Source organism: Pinus tabuliformis, chromosome 4_1 (assembly GCF_031772625.1).
Source record: "Pinus tabuliformis cultivar Carrire ecotype Pingquan chromosome 4_1, CPIR1, whole genome shotgun sequence".
NCBI classification, from domain to species: Eukaryota; Viridiplantae; Streptophyta; class Pinopsida; order Pinales; family Pinaceae; genus Pinus; species Pinus tabuliformis.
The window spans coordinates 611,486,681-611,506,329 of record NC_142303.1 but is presented as its reverse complement, the minus strand read 5'-3'; the positions used below and the strand labels follow the sequence as shown (position 1 = coordinate 611,506,329).

At 37.1% G+C, this 19,649-nt stretch overlaps 1 non-coding gene across 1 annotated transcript; it reads right to left on the bottom strand.

The window, feature by feature from the left end:
- Positions 1 to 18,066: 18,066 nt before the first annotated feature.
- Positions 18,067 to 18,140, bottom strand: TRNAK-UUU (transfer RNA lysine (anticodon UUU)). The gene has a single exon. It is a non-coding gene; the product is annotated as a tRNA-Lys (tRNA).
- Between the last annotated feature and the right edge of the window lie 1,509 nt (positions 18,141 to 19,649).

Sequence of the window (19,649 nt, the reverse complement as noted above, 5' to 3'; positions counted from 1 at the left end):
GGGAATATTACTGAGAAACCGAGTTTAGAAGGAAACCCAATACGAAAGAAGTGTGTCTGGTGCTACCTAGTTGACCCTTCGATCAGTTTCAGGTTGTTCCTCACTAGAAGAGTGTGTTTTTTTTCCCTTGTCTGGTGTGCTCTTCCTCATTCTCTTCACATCTGCCAGATTTAATAACTGTATCGCCTTTTGATACCTGAAAGTATAATCATGCCCCTAGATTCAACTATTAAGAATCCAGTCCTTTTCAATTGTCAATTTGAACCATAGTATTAGCATTCTAATCGATATTTCCTAAAAATAAAAAATAAAAAAAATGCAGAGTTAGTTGGGTGAATTTCCGTAGTAGAATGGTAAGAAACTATTATAATTGATCCAGTAAAAAAAAAAAAAAACCAATTTATTTAATTTCCAAAACATTGAATCTTCGACTCTACTGAATCCTCAATTGTCTGCATCCTAAATTCATACACGGTACCAGATTTGTGTAAGCATCAAGATTGGCACTAATGCCATTACCCGCCATATTGATCCAGATAAGTGTGGCCTCGTTTAGTTTCCCTAGCCTGCAAGACAGCATAAGCAATGGAATAATACGCATGCCAACCAAATTGTTGTGATGAATATGCGTGTTTCTCCTGGCTGACAATTGGAACCAAAGCGTAAATTCAGATCCTGGATAGGCTGTAATCCGCAGACAAATGTAGAAAAATTGCAAGGCAAATGAATAACACAGATATGAATCGAAGCGTAATTTCAAATCAGGGACAGACAACAATTTGTGGACAAATGCGAAAGAATGAATGGTAATTTTAATTTGTATGACTAGGCTTGAGCATACACCGGGATAAGTTTGTTGTTTATGGGATGGAAGAAGATGTACGCTCAGATTTTATTATCAGATTGATATTTTTATTTGCAGTTTTGGGGAAGTTTAATTCGCCAAAGTAGTTTTTATTTCAATTCTTTTTACAAAATTTGAATTGGGTGGGGACTAAAACCCACCTAAATCAGAGATAAATCAGGGAAAAAAATGGAAATGGAAAAAATAAGTAACACCATAAATTAACAGATTTGTAAAGTAAATGTTTTTTGTCGACATCAGATTTGTAAAGTAAATGTTGTTCTCAGGGAGATCCATGGTTGATTCTACACGCTCTCACCATTTCTGTTGTTCGATTAGTAGCACAAAATAGCATGTGGCCCTCATACGTGTTATTCTTTGTTTTCACCGATCACGAACCTTGTGAACAAGTTATGCTCATGTCAATGCTCATCCAGAAGTCATCTCGTTAATTTTGAACAGCATAGCTGACACAACTAAATCACTTTCATTTAATAGTAGAGCTCACAGATTCATGAAGATCTCCTTAATAATAAATTGATTAAACATGCCAAATTTATATGTATATGTGTGTTATAGAGGAGATTGAGATGTACAGATGCATCTGCAGTTTTGAGTCAGCGAAAATAATGTCAATTTTCTCTTTAAATCTAAACGTGTAATGTCTGACCACATGGAAAATTTCAAGCTTTTTCTCATTTGGGATTTGGGATTACTGCATTTCTCTTTATAGATCCACAAAAGACCAAATTAAGTCACAGTGACTTTAATGTAGAGCAAGCATTTATAATCATTCAAAAGGAAATGAGGACCGTAAAAATAGGCTAACCGTTGAAGAAGGCCCAATAAAGAGACAATGCACCTGAGAAGAATGTGCACCGACCTGGAGTTAGCCTTGCGTGTCATCTAAAATCAGTAGTTTAGATGTCAACATGGAGTGCAAATAATATCCTCTCAGTGATTGACCTGGGTATGCATAGAAAATTTTAAGGGTATATGCGTAGATTATAATTCTAGAAACATTGATATTTTTGGTTGATTAAAAAAAAAACAACAACAACAACAAAAGCAAAACTAAGTTCTCATGCCCGACAAGGTAACGAATCAAGAATTCTGCCATTTTGTTATCATTATAAATAAGTTAACCAATTAAGAATTCTGCCATTTTTTTATCATTATAAATTTTAAATTGTAATTTTTAATGGAGACAATTCTTGTATAAACATTCTTAGGATCACCTAGTTTTTGAGGATCAACCATGGTTGTGGTCCAAGGAAGAGAGGCAGGGAAACAAAATAGTATGTGAATAAATTAACCTAAAAATACCCATAAACGAAAGGGTGGACGAATATTTAGAAAAGATCATGTTAAAACGTTCTTCAAAACAAGTTAAGGAATTGAGTTTTAGAATTTTGCCATTGTTTCCTCTAATTAGGAAATTTTAATAATGTCATTTATTATTCCAAATAATGATATGATTACATAAAAGTGTAAATTTTTATGATGTCATTTCTTATTCCAAATAATGATATGATTATATAAAAGTGTTATGTCTTCTCCCATGTTTGAGCTAATTATAGAATCTTAACCAGTTTATTTTTCTTTTCACATAATTATATTGATGTGTTAGGTTTTTCCAAGGTTGCAAATAGTGCGATGTTTGGTTTGAGGACATTTCAATTGATTTGACATGTTTATTCGTTAGGTTTGGCTATTGGACATTTTAATTAATTTGGAAAGTTTATTTAGCTAAAATTGCAGAGGTTTTTATGGTTTAAATTTTTTTATAGTTATGGTTTTGTTTTCACGTGGGTGATTTCCTTTGCATTACTTTTGGTTTGAGGATCATTTAAAATGATTTGACAGGTTTATTTAGTTAAAATTGCAAAGGGTTTATGAGTCATTTTTATAACTATAGTTTCCCCAGTTTATGTTATGATAATGCTACCAACCACTTCTACCATTTATATGACATAATGTAGTCTAAGCCTACTATGCTGAGTAGATTGATTGTATTCTTTTGATTAAACCTTATAGGAATGTTTGAAATGGATAGGTGACTTATATAATCAAGAACTTCTAAATGCATAAATTGTTCCTTTGGAAGTATATAATAATAACTTTATATTATAGAACCCCCGAGGTTGGATAAATTTTAATTGATTAGATTTATCTTATAAGGAAAATCGTGTTAAATTGTGGCACGATTCATTGGTAAACCATGGCTAGAAGAGGTACAAGAAAGAGTGGGGCAACTAAAGCGCACAGCATGGCACCACCACAACAACCGACTCCTACCTCCCCACCCAATGATGGGGAAAACATCACAACACCATAACAAATACCAGCTAGAGAAGTCTTGAACTTAATGAGATCATTCCAACACATGTCTGAAGAATTAATCAATTGTTTGGAATGGGAGCATGGAGGACATGTCATATAAAATGAAGTACCCCAAAACACTACAAGAAATGATGTACATCGAGATTTGGAAAAAGTAAAATTTCCAGAGTTTTGGGGGTCTGTTGATGGTCAATCTGCAGAAGCATGGTTAGAAAACATGGCTATGTGCTTTACCCTGAGAGATTACACCTCAAATATGAAGGCCAAGATGGGCATATTCCAACTAAATGGAAACACACTACTTTGGTGGAAGACATTATTAACCCAATTGGGGATGGATATATCAGAAGTAACATGGGAGCTATTTGAAGAAAAATTTAGAGAATGTTACCTATCAGAGGAGTTCCTTGAGAGGAAACTAAATGAATTCAATGCATTAAAGCAAGGGAGTCACTCACTACCATAGTATGAGGCACATTTCATGGAATTACTCTGTTATGCCCCTCACTTAAACATAGAAAAGCTCAAGGTGAACAAATTTGTGTATGGAATAAATGTTAACATTCAGACCAAGGTTAGAATCTTAATGCCTCGCACCTTGCACGAGGCAGTTTAGCGGGCAATCAATGCAGAGGAGGAGATCATGAGCAGTTGACCTAGTAAGTCAACAAGGCCCACAGGATCAGGAGTACCAAGTGGAAACAATATGGAATGTAGAAATTTGCAAGGGGGTCCTGTGCTCAATCATCAAAGGTGATCAGCAAGAAATCAAAGAACACCATATAGGCATCCAGCTCAACATCTGCATAGGGTACCTCAACAAACTCGTCAACCACAACTGCAATGGCCTATGCGACAACACCAAGTCACACCACTTCAACACCGATTCTCTTTCCAGCAGAGTTCCAGACCAACTCCCAGTTCAATTGGTAGTAGGAACCAAGCCCCTAAGAGGGGGTGTTGGAATCGTGGAGGTCCTCACTACAAGAGGGATTTCCCTCAAAAGATAGGTAATACCAACTCAACTAAGAATGCAACTACAGTAGGGGATCTGGGGAAGGCTCATCGCATCCATGCAGCGATGAATAATCACCAGGTCGAACACTAGTCCACTGTGTTGGAAACCTTAGGTAATATTGATGGTCTGAGTTTTGTCATTTTAATAGATCCAGGAGCCACTGATTCCTTTATTTCTCTAAATGAATTATCAAAGATTAAACATAAAGTGATTGCACAATATGAATTTAGACATGTAGAAATGGCATGTGGTATGAAAAGAAATGTAGGAAGGATGGTAAAGGATTGTGAGGTGGACCTGGGTGTATGTAAGACCAAGATATCCTTGTACTCTACAATTTTAGGAGTCTATGATGTAGTTATAGGAATGGATTTGTTGGAACGACATGAGGCACTCCTAGACTGCAAAGACAAGATTCTACATTTCAGTGACGATGACGGCCAAAGAAAATCATTAAGGGGAAAGAACTGAGGGGTGTCCCTGAGGTTCATCTCCTCCATGCAACTAATGAAATTTAGGTGAAAGGGATTCCAAATGTTCTCGGTTGTAGTTATAGATGATAAGGGTGACTCTGAAAACCTTGATAAACATCCATTTCTTGTTGAATTTAAGGATGTATTTCCTGAAGAGCTACCCGGGCTACCCCCAAAAAGGGAAATTGTTTTCATCATCGACCTTAAACCAGGCATTGAGCCTATTGCAAAGGCACCCTATCGTATGTTGGCTCTAGAGCTAAAGGAATTGTAGATCCAATTAAAGGAATTGTTGGACTTGGGGTTCATACGACCTAGCATATCTCTGTGGGGACCCCTGTGATTTTCATTAAGAAAAAGGATGGGTCTTGGCGACTGTGCATTGATTATCGCCAGTTGAATAAAGTGACGATAAAAAATCAATACCCTTTGCCAAGGATAGATGACTTATTTGATCAAATGAGGGGGGCGACTGTGTTTTCAAAGATAGATCTAAGGTTAGGATATCATCAGTTGAGAATCAAAGAAGAAGATATTTTGAAGACAGCCTTTAAAACAAGATTTGGGCATTATGAATTTGTAGTTTTACCCTCTAGACTGAAAAATGCCCCGGGTGTTTTCATGAGTTTGATGAATGGAATATTTCGGGATTTAGACAAGTTTGTATAAGTCTTTATTGATGAAATTTTGATCTATTCAAAGACCCCAGAAGAGCATGACAAACACTTAAGGATAGTTCCACAATGTCTTAGAGAAAACCAATTATATGGGAAGTTGTCAAAGTGTTCCTTTTACGAAAACAAGATTCATTATCTTGGACACATTATCTTTGGGGATGGTATCATAGTAGACCTGGTAAAGATCGAGGCCATCATGGAATGGCCAACACCAACCAATGTTCATGAAATACGAATTTTCATGGGCATGGCATGGTATTATCGTAGATTTGTTGAAGGGTTTTCAAAGATAGCAAACCCCATTATCGTAGATTTGTTGAAGGGTTTTCAAATATAGCAAACCCCATTATCGAGCTCCAAATAAAGAACAAGAAATTCATTTGGACTGAAAAATGCGAAGAGTCATTCCAAAGTTTAAAGGTGTTATTAACGAAAACACCAATTTTGAAGGTGCCGGACATGGAACAAGAATTTTTGGTTTGCACTAATGCCTCCAAGGAAGGGTTGGGTTGTGTGTTAATTCAAGAAGGAAGAGTAATAGCTTATGTATCAAGGAAACTTAGAACCCACAAAGAAAACTACACAACCCATGATCTAGAAATGGCAGCAATTGTTTATGCACTAAATATTTGGAGACACTACCTTCTAGGAAGGAAGTTTGATCTTAGGACTGACCATTGTGGGCTACAACACATATTCACTCAAGACCACTTAAATGCAAGACAAAGATGATGGTCTGAGCTAATTAGTGAATATGATTTTGATATCACTTACATAAAAGGAATGATAAATAGGGTGGCCAATGCTTTAAGTAGGAGGCCTCAGATATTTTCAGTGATTCCCTTAAAGACAAATTTTAGGGAGAAACTACTTGAATTACAATTTAAAGACACCTGGTATCAGGAGGTTAGCAAAAGTTTGAGGGAGGATGAAATGAGGGTCCAAAAATATGAAGAATAATCCCTTGATAATGATGGGCTACTACGATTTAAGGGAAGGATATATGTACCACTGAATGAAAATATATGCTAGTTAATCTTAAATGAAGCACATCGTGAAGTATACATAGCACACCCTCGTGTTAAGAAGATGAGTGCGGACCTGAAACCACTCTTCTTTTGGAAAGGGATGAAGAAGGACGTCATGAACTTGGTAGCAAGATGCTTAGAGTGTCAATGGGTAAAAGTTGAACACAGACATCCAGCAGGTTTATTGCAACCCCATGAGATACCAAAATCTAAATGGGAAGTTATATCAATGGACTTCATTGTGGGACTACCAATGACCTCAAGACGACATGATTCCATATTTGTAGTGGTGGACACGTTGACCAAGAGCACCCATTTCATACCAGTTAAGACTACATATAAGGCACCAGAAATAGCCAGAGTTTTTGTTGATGAGATTATGAGATTGCATGGAGTGCTTAGGAAGATCATATCTAATAGGGGAGTAATGTTTACAGGAAGGTTTTGGACCAGTTTCCAAGAAGATTTGGGAACCCAGTTGAACTTCAACACTGCTTATCACCCGGAGACAGATGAGCAGACAGAGAGGACTAATCAAATCCTCGAAGACATGCTTTAGATGTATGTGATGGACCAACAAAAGAGATGGGAAGAGTTTTTACCACTCGTGGAATTTGCTTACAATAATAGTTATCAGAGTTCCATCAAGATGGCGCAATTTGAGTTCTTATATAGAAGACCTTGCAGAACACCTCTTAGTTGGGATCGACTAGAGGACTGAGTATTAATAGGACTAGAAGTGGTGCAAGATATGGAAAAACAAATTACTATGATTAGGAGGAGGCTAAAAGAAGCATAAAATCAACAAAAGAGCTATGTTGATGCTCATCGGGTAGACCAAAGTTATGAATTGGGGGATAGGGTGTTCCTAAGAGTAAGGCCCCAAAAAAGCTCTATAAAATTTGGAGAGGGAGAAAAATTGTCTCCACAGTTTGTGGGACCTTTTGAAATCTTAGAAAGGAAAGGACCAGTGGCATATAGACTTGTCTTACCTCCATCTTTAGCGCGTATGAATGATGTGTTTCATGTTTCTATTTTGCGTCATTATATTTCAGATCCTTTCCATGTTATTGACTTTGGTCATTTGCAGGTTTCGGACGAGGGAACAATGATGGCCGAACCAGTTTGCATACTAGACCAGTGAACTTTACAGCTTAGACGATGATTAGTGGACCAGGTTAAGGTCCAATGGGACAATTATAGTCCTAGTTCAGCTACTTGGGAGGACACCGAGGAGATGCATCACCGTTTTCCTTACCTATTCCAAGGACTTTAAGACTAAGTCTATTATTAAGAGGGGGTGTATGTAGTGCCCCGCTCTAGTTGACTAACAGTGATATGACACTAACATTTATTTAGCCCTAAGACCCACACATTATTCTTTGAGGACCTTAGGTTGAGGATCCGGGCACATGACTCTATTATTAGTGATTGAGATATTAATGGTGGTGATGGTTATGTATGTTCTCCATTGATATTATGATGAAGATAGCATTAATGGTTATGTATGTTATCTATTGGTATTATGATGATTGTAGCATTAATGATTATGCATGTTCTCTATTGATATTATGATGATTGTAGCATAAATGGTTAAGTTTGGTCTCTATTGAATTTATGATGATGATGGCAGTAAAGGATATGTATGCTATCTATTAAAATCACAATGATGATAGCTCTGATGGATAGGTATGTATTGATTGATGTTATGATGTTGATAGCTTGATGGATATGTATGCTTCCGTTGATGTTTTGATGATGATAGCCATGATGGAGGTGTCCCCTATATTACCTACTTGCATTAGTTCTGGTTCACAATGAACAATGATGCGAATGACTAGGTGATGTTAATGATGCTATTATGACAATGACTAACACTGAGAAACCTTGTTACTGATGATTATTGAGTATGGTAGGAAACCACCAGAGGCACTTGCATATGACGAGTTGACGACAACTGGTTTGATGAAAAATTATATTATTTTATCTTTGAAATTCGAAGTCAATTTTGAAACCTGCTATATATATTTATCTATATTCTGATGAGGTGTTAGTTGTTGTAGGCACAGATTAGTTGCTTGGCCAAATGACTCACATATGGGTGATGGGGTTGTACAAATTAGATGGAACTGCATGGGAGGGGTGGGACAATGTCCCTGATCTCACCCACTAGCACTTCAGCAGTGACTTGGGTTGGAAAGGTTGAAACACCTTCGCCTTGAAGATCACGATGTCATGAGGGCAGGTCCCAAAGTTGGGTCGTCCATGAGGATTTTACCAGGGGGTGCGCATCAAGGCGGATTCCTTGATCCTCAACACCATTAGTCTCACTATAGCAGGCAACATAAGATATTATAGTGGTCTCTGTCGTTGCACCTATACTTTCCCCTCGTAGCCACTGAATGATTAAAGGGCAAGTGGCATTGCACCCTTGGAACTTCAAGGGAATTTCTTTAAGGGCACGACCAACTTGGCACCCTTGGCATCACAAATAAACTATTAGGTGTGGTACCCTTGGATCTTCAAGGGAAGTTCTTGAAGGGCACGACCAAACTTGGCACCCTTGGAATCAATAAAAATAAATTAATTAATAAATATAATCAAGATATGAAAACCATGTAAATTCACATCAAATGGTAAATGATGAATAGAACCGAGGCAATTAAATCAAGAACAAAACTTGGGTTAAGGGAATCATATGAAGAAATAAAATATTTTACCTTAAAAACTCTACCCTTCCCATGTTGGAAAATTTTAGGTAGATAATGCAATTTAATCAGGTAAAAATGGGAAAGAGGGACATAAATGTAAGGATAAATATTAATCTTAAAATAGTTAAATCTAATTAAGAGAAGAGGATGGTGAATTAAAATAGGATTAATAAATTAAATTTTAGATAAATTTAGAGAACCTCCATGTGGCAACAACCAACAAAAGAATATTCATCTAAGAGATAACTTGAGTTAAATTAGGGAGTAGATAGGGGATCAAATCTTGACTTATGAATTGACTTTAGTAATGAGCACAAATTAAGGAGTAAAAAGGGGGATCAAGAGACAACTAGGAGAAGAAATAGGAATCTTGTTGAGGTGAGGAAAATATTAGTTTTAAATTAAAATTTAAGTAAATAATTTTGGAGACCCTTGATGAGAGAGTGACACATGGGAGGGTGAATAATCAAACTATTGAATTATCAAAAATAATTAATTATGCATGACATGCCAAGTGTCACCTATGAGGACTCCTATAAAAGAAGGGGCAAGCCATGGGAGAAATGACTTTTTACCCTATTATTGGATGGATGAGACTATGTCATAGTAGTGACTACGAACTATAGTGAGTTTGGTGAGGTAGAGGACTTTATAGAAGGGACTCTTGAGCCAAAGAGTGCTCTCCTCTACCAACTATTACATTCCTCTATTGTACAACCCCATTGCAGCTCGGGGGTCTGCGGGGAAGAAGAGTACCCAAGGAGTAGGCTAGGAGGTCAACTGGTGGGTCACTACATTCGGATCAAGCACATCGTCATTCACACTCGGAGGTGACCGACAATAAAGGAAGACAAGTAGCGGCAAATCAAGTTTGAATCTTGTCTTCTGGTGAATGGTACCTATGTGTTACAATATTCTTTTGGATGACTTCTTTATGGATTTAGTTAAATATATGTAAATTAGATGATATGTTCAATGAAATGAAATTCAGGGATATGTTAGATAGTGCTTAATAAATTTGAATTCCCAATGTTATTCTCTTCTGGTTGTATTTTTATTTTGATTATATATATAGGGTTGGTCCCTACAAGTAGTCGTGGAAAGAATATAACGCACACCCAACAAAATCTAGACTCCTCTAATAGTCTAACCAACCTCCTTTGTGAAAGGGTAGATCAAGAATAAGTTTCCAATAGTTTCTTTTGCATTTTTTCATAGTGGGCGTCATCTAGTCCCTTCCTTTTGTTGCGTGCGAATATTGTCCCAAGTGGGGACTTTGTTTTTTATGAGGCACCACATAAGCAACCTAGCTTTTGTTGTTCATTTTAAACTCCATATTTTTTCCACAACCACACATATTCTCTTGGTCCATTTGCAGTTATTAAGTGATTGTACTCCAATTTGGAGGTGTAATCCCCAAAAGAAGAGAATACCCATCTCAATGAGTCTTCTTTGTCTCTACGCCAAACATAAGAGAGATTTACTACTAAAATATAATCAGCCCAAACCCCCACAAGGTCCACTGGAATATTCAAATGGTTGGTGGATGACCAAGCTTGGTCCCATAATGATGTATGAATGTGGTATGCAACCTAGTTTAACACATACTAGCCATTCTTGTGAAGAAAATCCACCAGATTAAGAGAGAGATGGTAGTTTTCTCCACATCCTACCTAGGGATCAACACCTATCCTTAAATTTTCTCCATTCCTAACCTTCTATGAGAGGCCTTCTTCAATCATAGAGAAAGACAATAAGATGACTTTCTAGATGACCAAGACATTTGTTTTTTATTTTTTGGGGAGTTCAAACCCATTCCTTTATTGAGTTTGGAAAAATGCACTTTCTATGAACCATTTTAGTCCACAAAATATTTGTTGAGAGAAGTCTCCATTCTGCCTTGGCTGCCAGAGCTTTTGCAAAAAGGGGAATATTTTTTAATACCCATCCTCTCATGCTTTAGGGGCTATAATTTTGTCCCATCCCACTCAAGGGAGAGAAAATTGTTCCTTTGTTCCATTTGCAAACCTTATCTAGGACTCCCTTCAGGATCCAGGAGAGGGACATCCAATAGACTATGATAGATTTTAGAATGAAGTGATAAGCACTAAACGCCTAGCCGTCAAAATCCATTTAAGACTCTAAAATTTTATCCTCTTTCCAAATTTTCTAGTATCCAGAGCCAATCTGTATTTTGATAATCATTTGGTTGGAGATGAAAGCCTAGATATTTTAATCCTTCATCAAAACATATTAGACGATATGGAAAGAGAGCATGTACATAATCTACTTCAACATTAGACAAATTAAGAGGGGAGAGGGTTAATTTTTTTTAATTGATTTGCATACTTGCGGATTTATAAAAGAATTGTAGTGCAGCATTAATTGTGGATGTGTCTCACTGAGAACCATCATTGAATAGTAGGATGTCATCTACAAAGAAAAAGTGTGAAGTTTCCAGGTCTTTGGTCATCATAATTCCATTTAGGTCCCCTGTTATTTTTTCCTCTAACAGGAGCCTAATTAGACCTTCAACCACCAAAAGAAACAAAAGTGCAGAGAGAGGGCACCCTTGGCAGAGTCCACCTTGTGCATGGAATAATGGGGAATTTGACATGTTTATGAGGACCACAAAGGACATTGAGGAAATGCAAATCATGGCCTAGTTTATGAAGGGAACCTCAAAAACTCAGGTGGGTTAATAGAAGGTGTAAGTAAATCTCGCTAACTCGATCATATGATTTTGACAGATCGATTTTGGGCACAATACCTTTCAACCTTCTAGTTTTGAGATTGTGTAAGCCTTGTTGTGCTACCCCAATAGAGTCATGAATTTGACGACCTTCCATAAACCCAAACTGCTCTAGGGAAACCCCTTTCGACAAAATTAGCTTGACCTTATGAGCAATGAATTTGGCGATCACCTTGTAGATGCAATTGCAAAGGGAGATGGGATGGAAATCAACAAAGTATTGTGGATCATCCAATGGGATGAGGGATATGAAATTTGAGTTAAAAGAGGCCAACATCCTACTAGATTGTATTAAGTCCTCAACAAATCAAAGCAAATCACCAACCAAAATGTCATAGAGACCCAAAAAAATTCCACTCACCAACCATCTGACCTGGGGATTTTGTCTTTATAAAAGGTATGTAGGACCCTTTGTAGCTCATCATCATAAAATGGGTCCATTAAGCAGAGATTATCATCATTATCCACAAAACATGGGAATGACTGCACTAGTTGAATCACTTCGAATATAGAAGCTTCAACTAGCACTTTGAACAAATTATTGAAGTGACTCTTTCCAAATTTGGATACTTTTCAAAAGTGGTGGCCTTTCCCTCTTCTTGGTCTATCAGGGACCAAATGGTGTTGATAACCTTCCTCCCATTTGCAAAATTTTCGAAGAATCTAGTATTCTCATCACCACATTCCAACCACACTACTATACTTTTTAGCCATTATAGGGTCTCCTCATCTAGGAGCTTTCTTCTTGTTATTCCTAGTTGATGGAGTCTTTGTTTTGAGTCTTCAGATGCAAAACCCCTCCCTTAGAATCAGTTTGAGTGCTCATCTCTTCTTCCACTGATCTAAGTTTCACTTTCTCCCTTTATCTTTTGAGCATGGACCACTATAGGGTTTCTCTTTTGACCTTCAACAATTTTTTTGCAAATTGAGCTACTATTGGGACTCTTGACTCCAGGTTGTATGGGATCAAATTTTCTCAAACCGGAGTGAGAAATATCCATCCTTTAACTAGGAGGCACTTAGCGTGAAAGGGCTTGTCAGCGTTTTTACTCCTCCTTTCAATTATTGGAATATTAGGTGATGATTGAATTCTCCACCACTCCCCAACCACTGCCTAAAAAGATAGGTCTTTTTTATCAAAGGCTCTACTAGAAGAAACCAATATAGGTGTTTTGCAACCATTGCATCCCCAATTCACTTATTCCTCCAGGTCGGCGTATTTTTTAAAATTTCCACCTCAAAGAGGTTATGATCCAAAAAAAGGCATGAGAAATAAGTTGTAAGAGGATCTATCCTGGCATGCAGACCCCACACCTCAGAAGCTCCCATCGAAAAATTTAAATCTCCCCCTACAATGAGGTTTTCTGCTAACATAAATGATATCCTCATCAAGAGGTCCCAAAAGGAGCTTTATCTTTATAGGGGGAATATATATTTACAATAAGAAGGTCCAAACCCAATTCAACAGAAATAAATTCAACTCCCAAGATTGATTTTGAGCCCCAAAAACTAAGCAATTTGATATTTTGCAGATTAAATATGACAACTCGACCCCTACATCTTCTCCTAGCATCTAAGCAAAAAAAATGCCACCTAGGTACAAGAGATTCCAACACTTGTGAAAAAATGTCTCCCTCCTCTAGGGTTTCTTGAAAAAGTAAAATTTCCAAGCCATAAGAATTCATTACTCTTCTCAAGACTAAGTTTTTGGATGGGCTCGCCAAACCTTGACAATTGAAGCACTGTATTATCATGAGGAAACTCCACTTAGGGTCCTCATTGCTCTAAGTTCCCCATCTATTGATAATTGTTTCCCAACGACAATGTCTAGTCTGGAAGTTGATTAAGATATAGAGAGGTGAGATTTACGTCCCTACAAATGACCACCATGCTTAGGCAAGGAAGAAATTTCTACTCCTCCAAAACAATGTGTGAAGGATCATTTGGAATCCTGAGGTTGAAGGTTTTAATGGGAATGAGAATCAGAGGAGACTTCTTATGTATTGTATAGAGCAACCTATGTGGAAGGAGAAATATGGGAAGTTGAGGGATGCAGACAATGCTCTTGAGAAGGCATAGGCAAGGGGGAAGAGAGAGCTTCGGTCCAAGAATGAAGAGTGGAAAAAATTGTTCCCATATCCAAACTAGAAAAAGAGTTAATTTAATAAGCAATTGAGTGAGAGGGGAAATCACCTTATGGGACAACCATGGTGGGGGGTGGATCTCTTGTCTTCGCCTTGTTTTCTTGCTCATAATCCATCTCCATAGCCTAATGTCCTTCAACTCTGTTAGTACCCATAACATGTGGATGATTCGATGGGATTTCTGACTCCAAGACAGGTGGATTCGAGTCCACAATTATTTTTTTATCGTCATGCTACAATCCCATTTTCCTACTCATCCTTTGTTCCTATGAACCCTTTTGTGTTATGAAGGGGAGGGAATAATGTTGAGCTACATGGCCATGTTGATGGAACCTTATACATCTGAAGGGGATCCCTTCATAATCCAGGGTCTGTCGATGGGTTAGGCTAATCTAGCTCATTTCAGGTTCTGCATAGAGACCTTCGCAGGGGTCCAACTTTACCGCGATTCAGGCTAGAGACATGTATCTTGTTGATTCTATGAACTATCCCAGTTTGTTTCCAATAGCCTGAAATGTGTCCATTGACAAATACTAGAAGGGGAGCCTTGGAATCCACATCCATATAGGAGCGAAATCGATCCTTTCCCAATTGGAATCAAACAAAGGAGACCATCTTTTCATTAGAACCGACATGGAGTATATGCTCCAATTTTACCCTAGGACCCAGGAAGCTTCCTCTGTCAAGTTGAACAGAAACATAAACCATACTTGAGTAGGGGGAACCCACAGAGGGTTGTGCGCCCAAATGGTTACTCCATTCTCTATTGGCCCAATCCTCCAAAAAATTGACAAAGAATCTCCTCCCCCTTGCTCAACGCACCACTACTAAATTTTCCATATGCAAAACCACTGGTAACAAAATGTCTTCCCCAAGGGTAAGCTTAGGGTCTTCGCTCTTAATCTTTGCACATCTACCCATTTTCTATTTGTTTACTGAGCAATTGCGCTCACCAAAGTTTGCATAGGCTTCCTAGATATCCATCGAATTCCCTTAGTTACAATTTATGCCTAGTGGGCCTCCTATAGCATGAGGGTGGCACAACGTGTTCTCCATAACAAGGGTTTCCTCCCAAAAAACCAAGAGAAATGCTCCCAAAAGAAATGTCCTCTAGACCATGGACATTTTTACTAGATGGAAAAGGCGCAGGTTATCTTGGCATGCCCAGAAAAAATCCACTTTGAATCTACTTGATCCAACATGGCTGAAAAACCCCAAATTGCTCAGACGCATTCATTAGATCAACTTCTACAGCCAAATGGAAAACCTCCTTCGAGAGTGGGTGTGATACTAGATCTTTCTCCCTGTGGGAACAAGGAGTTGTATTCGCTAGCTCAGGCTCGAAACTAGCTACTAGCTCTAGTAAAAGCCCCTATGCCTGTGAATAAGGAAAGCACAAAAACCACCCAACCCCGAATCCATGGAAATTGGTCAAAGCTTAAGCAAATTGATGTCCACCCCTACAACCTCTCTACCTTCTAGCTCTTGAAAAATAACATATGGACCCTTGTCTGTTTTGACACTCAATTGAGCTAGAGGGTCGATCCAAATCTAACAAAATTCAGAAGGGTCAAAGGAGTAGTCTACAATGTCAACCATTCAACCTTCATAATTATACCGTGTCGGTTACTGACAAAATTACCTTGGAAAAAACCACCCCCAAATTCGCCCTTGACCTCACACTATCTACATCAAGAGAAGAAACACCCTCTTCACATATGCTGCATGAATTATCTGCCTGTGCCCCCTTAGAATTTTAAATTTATCAAATTATTAGTTTATTTTAGAAATAACTCTCAAATTTTATTAAAAGATATAATTTCCAAAAGAATTTCATTATCCCTAATTGGGGTGATATAATGCGATGTCATGGGAGTAATGCAAGCCAAGGTGATGAGCGTGCCTCTGTGATCAACCCAAACCTTAGCAAAGGGAAGCATGGGAACCCCACATCAGACCTACCCAATGCATGATTCATTAAAGATGTTGGAAAAAGACAACATCAAGCATTCAATCCTAGATATGACAACATTGTGGGAAACTCGAGAAGTGTTTAAGCAATTCAACATGCCTGGTTCACAGGGAAATCCACTCATTTTGCTCTTGCTGAAAGGAATTTATCCAACATGGCTCTTGCATTGCTAAGTTTTGTTGTTGCTTCCTTCTTATCATTGGGGGAAGGTCCAGGCCCCCCTGACCTAATCTCCCCCTTGAATCACCCTTTAGAATCACTCTGGAAAACTCAATGTCGACAAATTGATCCTAATCACTCATAGAGCTAGGCTAGTGAGCCTGAACTTCAAAGGATTTTGCAAGAGAGGGTGGGTAGAAAGCTTGTGGTGGAAATTTATAGAGTATCCGATGCAAGTGGGTTGTGAACCATCTCCATCTCCCCTAGCTCTGTGCATCCCTAGCTCTGTGCATGGTCTAAGGTAATTCAACCTGTGGTCGCATCATAATTTCCATTTAATATCTCTTTTAAGTCTGTCTAGTGCATTGGATCTTGTTGGCATTGGGAAATTTGTTTTCTATTGACTCTCTATGTCTAACCCTATTCCTTTTGGTCTCCAGTCATATCCACTCTAGGGTTACAACGTGGGTTCTCATTGCATGTTTTTCTTTCGCAAACATCATCTGCGCTTATTTTGAGTCTTCCTTTTAACCTTCCACCTTCTCTATGCTCGACTTTTGGTCTACCTTAATCATCATCTCCTTTTCCTTCCACGCCATTGTGCCCTATTTTTTGACCTAGTTTGCAATGCATTCTCAGAAATAATGAAATTCTTGTGCCCACAAGAGAGCCCAAGAAGTTGCTCAAAGATATCATGACACAACATGAAACTGTAAACAGTTGGAAATTCACCAAGCCTCTTAGGAAGTTATAACTAAAAGGAAGGAGCACTCTAATTATGAAATACTTGAATTTGTAACTGACTATCTACCTGATCCAAAGCATACCTGAGGGAGGCATAACTTATACATGTGCTCAGTAGAGGTCTACTGGCATATGAAAACTCTCATGGGTAAGGCCCTCTCGGAAAGGAATGAAGCTAAAAGAGAATTGTCTCACTAGATGGATCATATACAAGAAGAGCACAAACAAATAATAATTTATGGAGCACGATGATATGACCTTCAAGCTTGCAAGAATTGAAGCACTTCTTACCAAAGGAAAATGACCTAGCTCTCTTAACACTCCAACTACTCCCATAGACATCTCAACCTCTACCCAATTACTCTCATGGTTAGAGATTTAGATCATAACAGTTCTTCATGAAGCGTTTATATGTTCTCAGTTATATTTATTGTGTTTATATTTATACAACATCACAAACATTACATGTTTTTTATTAATGTTTAGATAAAGATATTGCTTTTTCACTGTTGGTCTAAGGACAACGATAAAAGAAGATATTGACTTAGTTATATATGATGTAATTTCTTGATTCAACAATAAAATTTGAAACTTACAAAAATAAAATTAGAAATTTATTAAAAGATATCAAAAAAGTTAGAATTTATAAACTTAGATATTTAATTTTCAAAAGAACAACAATATCTAAACCTGTTTAAATGTTTCATTCTCTTTAATTATTAACTGTTAATATCCGAAAGAGCAATATCAGACGGAGTGCTTGAATCTTCTAAAGGAATTTTATTAAAAGATAAAATACTGCTTGAATCCTCTAAAGGAATTTCATTAAAAGATAAAATACTTTTGTATAGAAAGAGTGCATGGTTCACGCAGTTGGGGCAGATGACTTTTTCGCTCTCCACCTGTGATCGATTTCAGGATGGGCGCTGCGCAGGCAGCTTATTCTGTTTCATTGAGAATGTATCTCGATTATTGTGATTGATGTGGGCGCTGCGTAGGCAACTTATTCTATTTCATTGAGAATGTATCTCGATTATTGTGATGGATTGGCTCCGTTCCCAAATTCGTTTCATAGCTTCGACTGTTGTATCTTCTCGCTTCGACAATTATATGTAAATAGTGCTTCTTCAGCAGAGATGCTCTTCCCCCACTGAAAATAGAGCAAAATTTTAATTTACAATCAATGAAAAGTAATATCACATTCCGTTGCCGGGATTTAAACCCGGGTCGCCTGGGTAAAAACCAGGTATCCTAACCGAACTAGACGACAACGGAATCCTTTTTTGAGGTGCAAAGAATCAATATATATATTATTTACAAATTTTCTCCCTCGTTCCATCCTCGATTTTGACAAAAATTATGTCGTCCTCATTTATCATGCTATAAGAAAAACCCATCGGTTTAAAATCTTTTTAGCAAGTATATTAAATTACTTTATTGGAAAAAAAAGCTTTTCACCCCTCTATAATTTGAATTTATGTATAATCCATAAAAGCATTAATATATCATTAAAATGACTCTAAATTTAAAATATAACAATACCATCCTCATTGGTCCAAAGATGCAATGTATAAATATTATTTTCAAAAATTAAATTAAAATAAAAATAATTTATAAATTAATTCAGATATGTTTTACTATTGGATTAGTCAAATATTGGGGTGACAAGTTAGGGGTTATTATAATTCTCGAAAGAGCAATAAAGATGTATCCTTTGGGTTTTAGTATTGTTTCTAATAATTTAGAGGAAGTTTATGCATTAATGCAAGGCTAATGTGAGTTATTAAAAAATTTATTTAATTTTTTATCATGTTTGGGGACTCAAAACTTATCATAAGTAAGATGGTCTCAAAGAATATTGTTATTGATCATACTCTTATTTCAATCTTAAATTATAGTTAAAAAGGAAGTTTTCAACTTTTTTAGTATCGTTTTCTTTTATGTACTCAAATAGAATAATCAAGTTGTAGATCATTTTGCTAATAAAGTCACCCTCCTAAAAGAGGGGGTTATTAACATAAAAAGAAAAAACTAGGTCGATCCACTCATTCCATAGTATAAGGTTCAAGCCACATATTTATGTTTTAAAATGTCACATGGCTCAACATGTGGTCATCAAATCATATCATAGAGACAGTTATGAGATGAGATGGGGGGCTCCTTGTCACATGTCTTTAGTTATGTAGTCGCACAATTATGAACTTAGGAATGGAGTATTTTTTCGTCATGATGGGATTAAGACATATTGAATGTCGTTGCTAATGAAGAAGCATAAACATCCAAGCTCCCTAACCAGGTATTTTTTGGTTGTGGATTTCCTTTCTTGATTTACTTTCATATTTCTGGTATTTTTATGGCACTAGTGTTTAAAGAGCACTTAATTGTTGAGTTTGGTTCTTCATTGGGAAGTTATGTCGATCTAATTACACTTGAAATCCAATGATTTCTTGCTTGGTTATATCAAAGTGGCATATTTGAGATTAATTTATGGTTCTGGGATTTGTATTTGGTTTCCTAGAATTAAGAAATGTTATTTCCATTTTTCTTTACCAAGTTTTTCATGTTATAAATCAAGAGGGGGTTTGTTCAACATACCTATACTGAATGCTTATAATTTTATTTGGTTTAGTGTTTTTTATTTATTTCTCCTTTCTTTGGCACCACACTATTTGTTGGGTCCAATGATGGATCATTTCTCATTTTGTAATGCTTTTGTAGGCATCTTAATGTTCTCTTTGTTATCTCATAATGGATTATTAGGAACTAAGGAAGACAAGAAGGGCT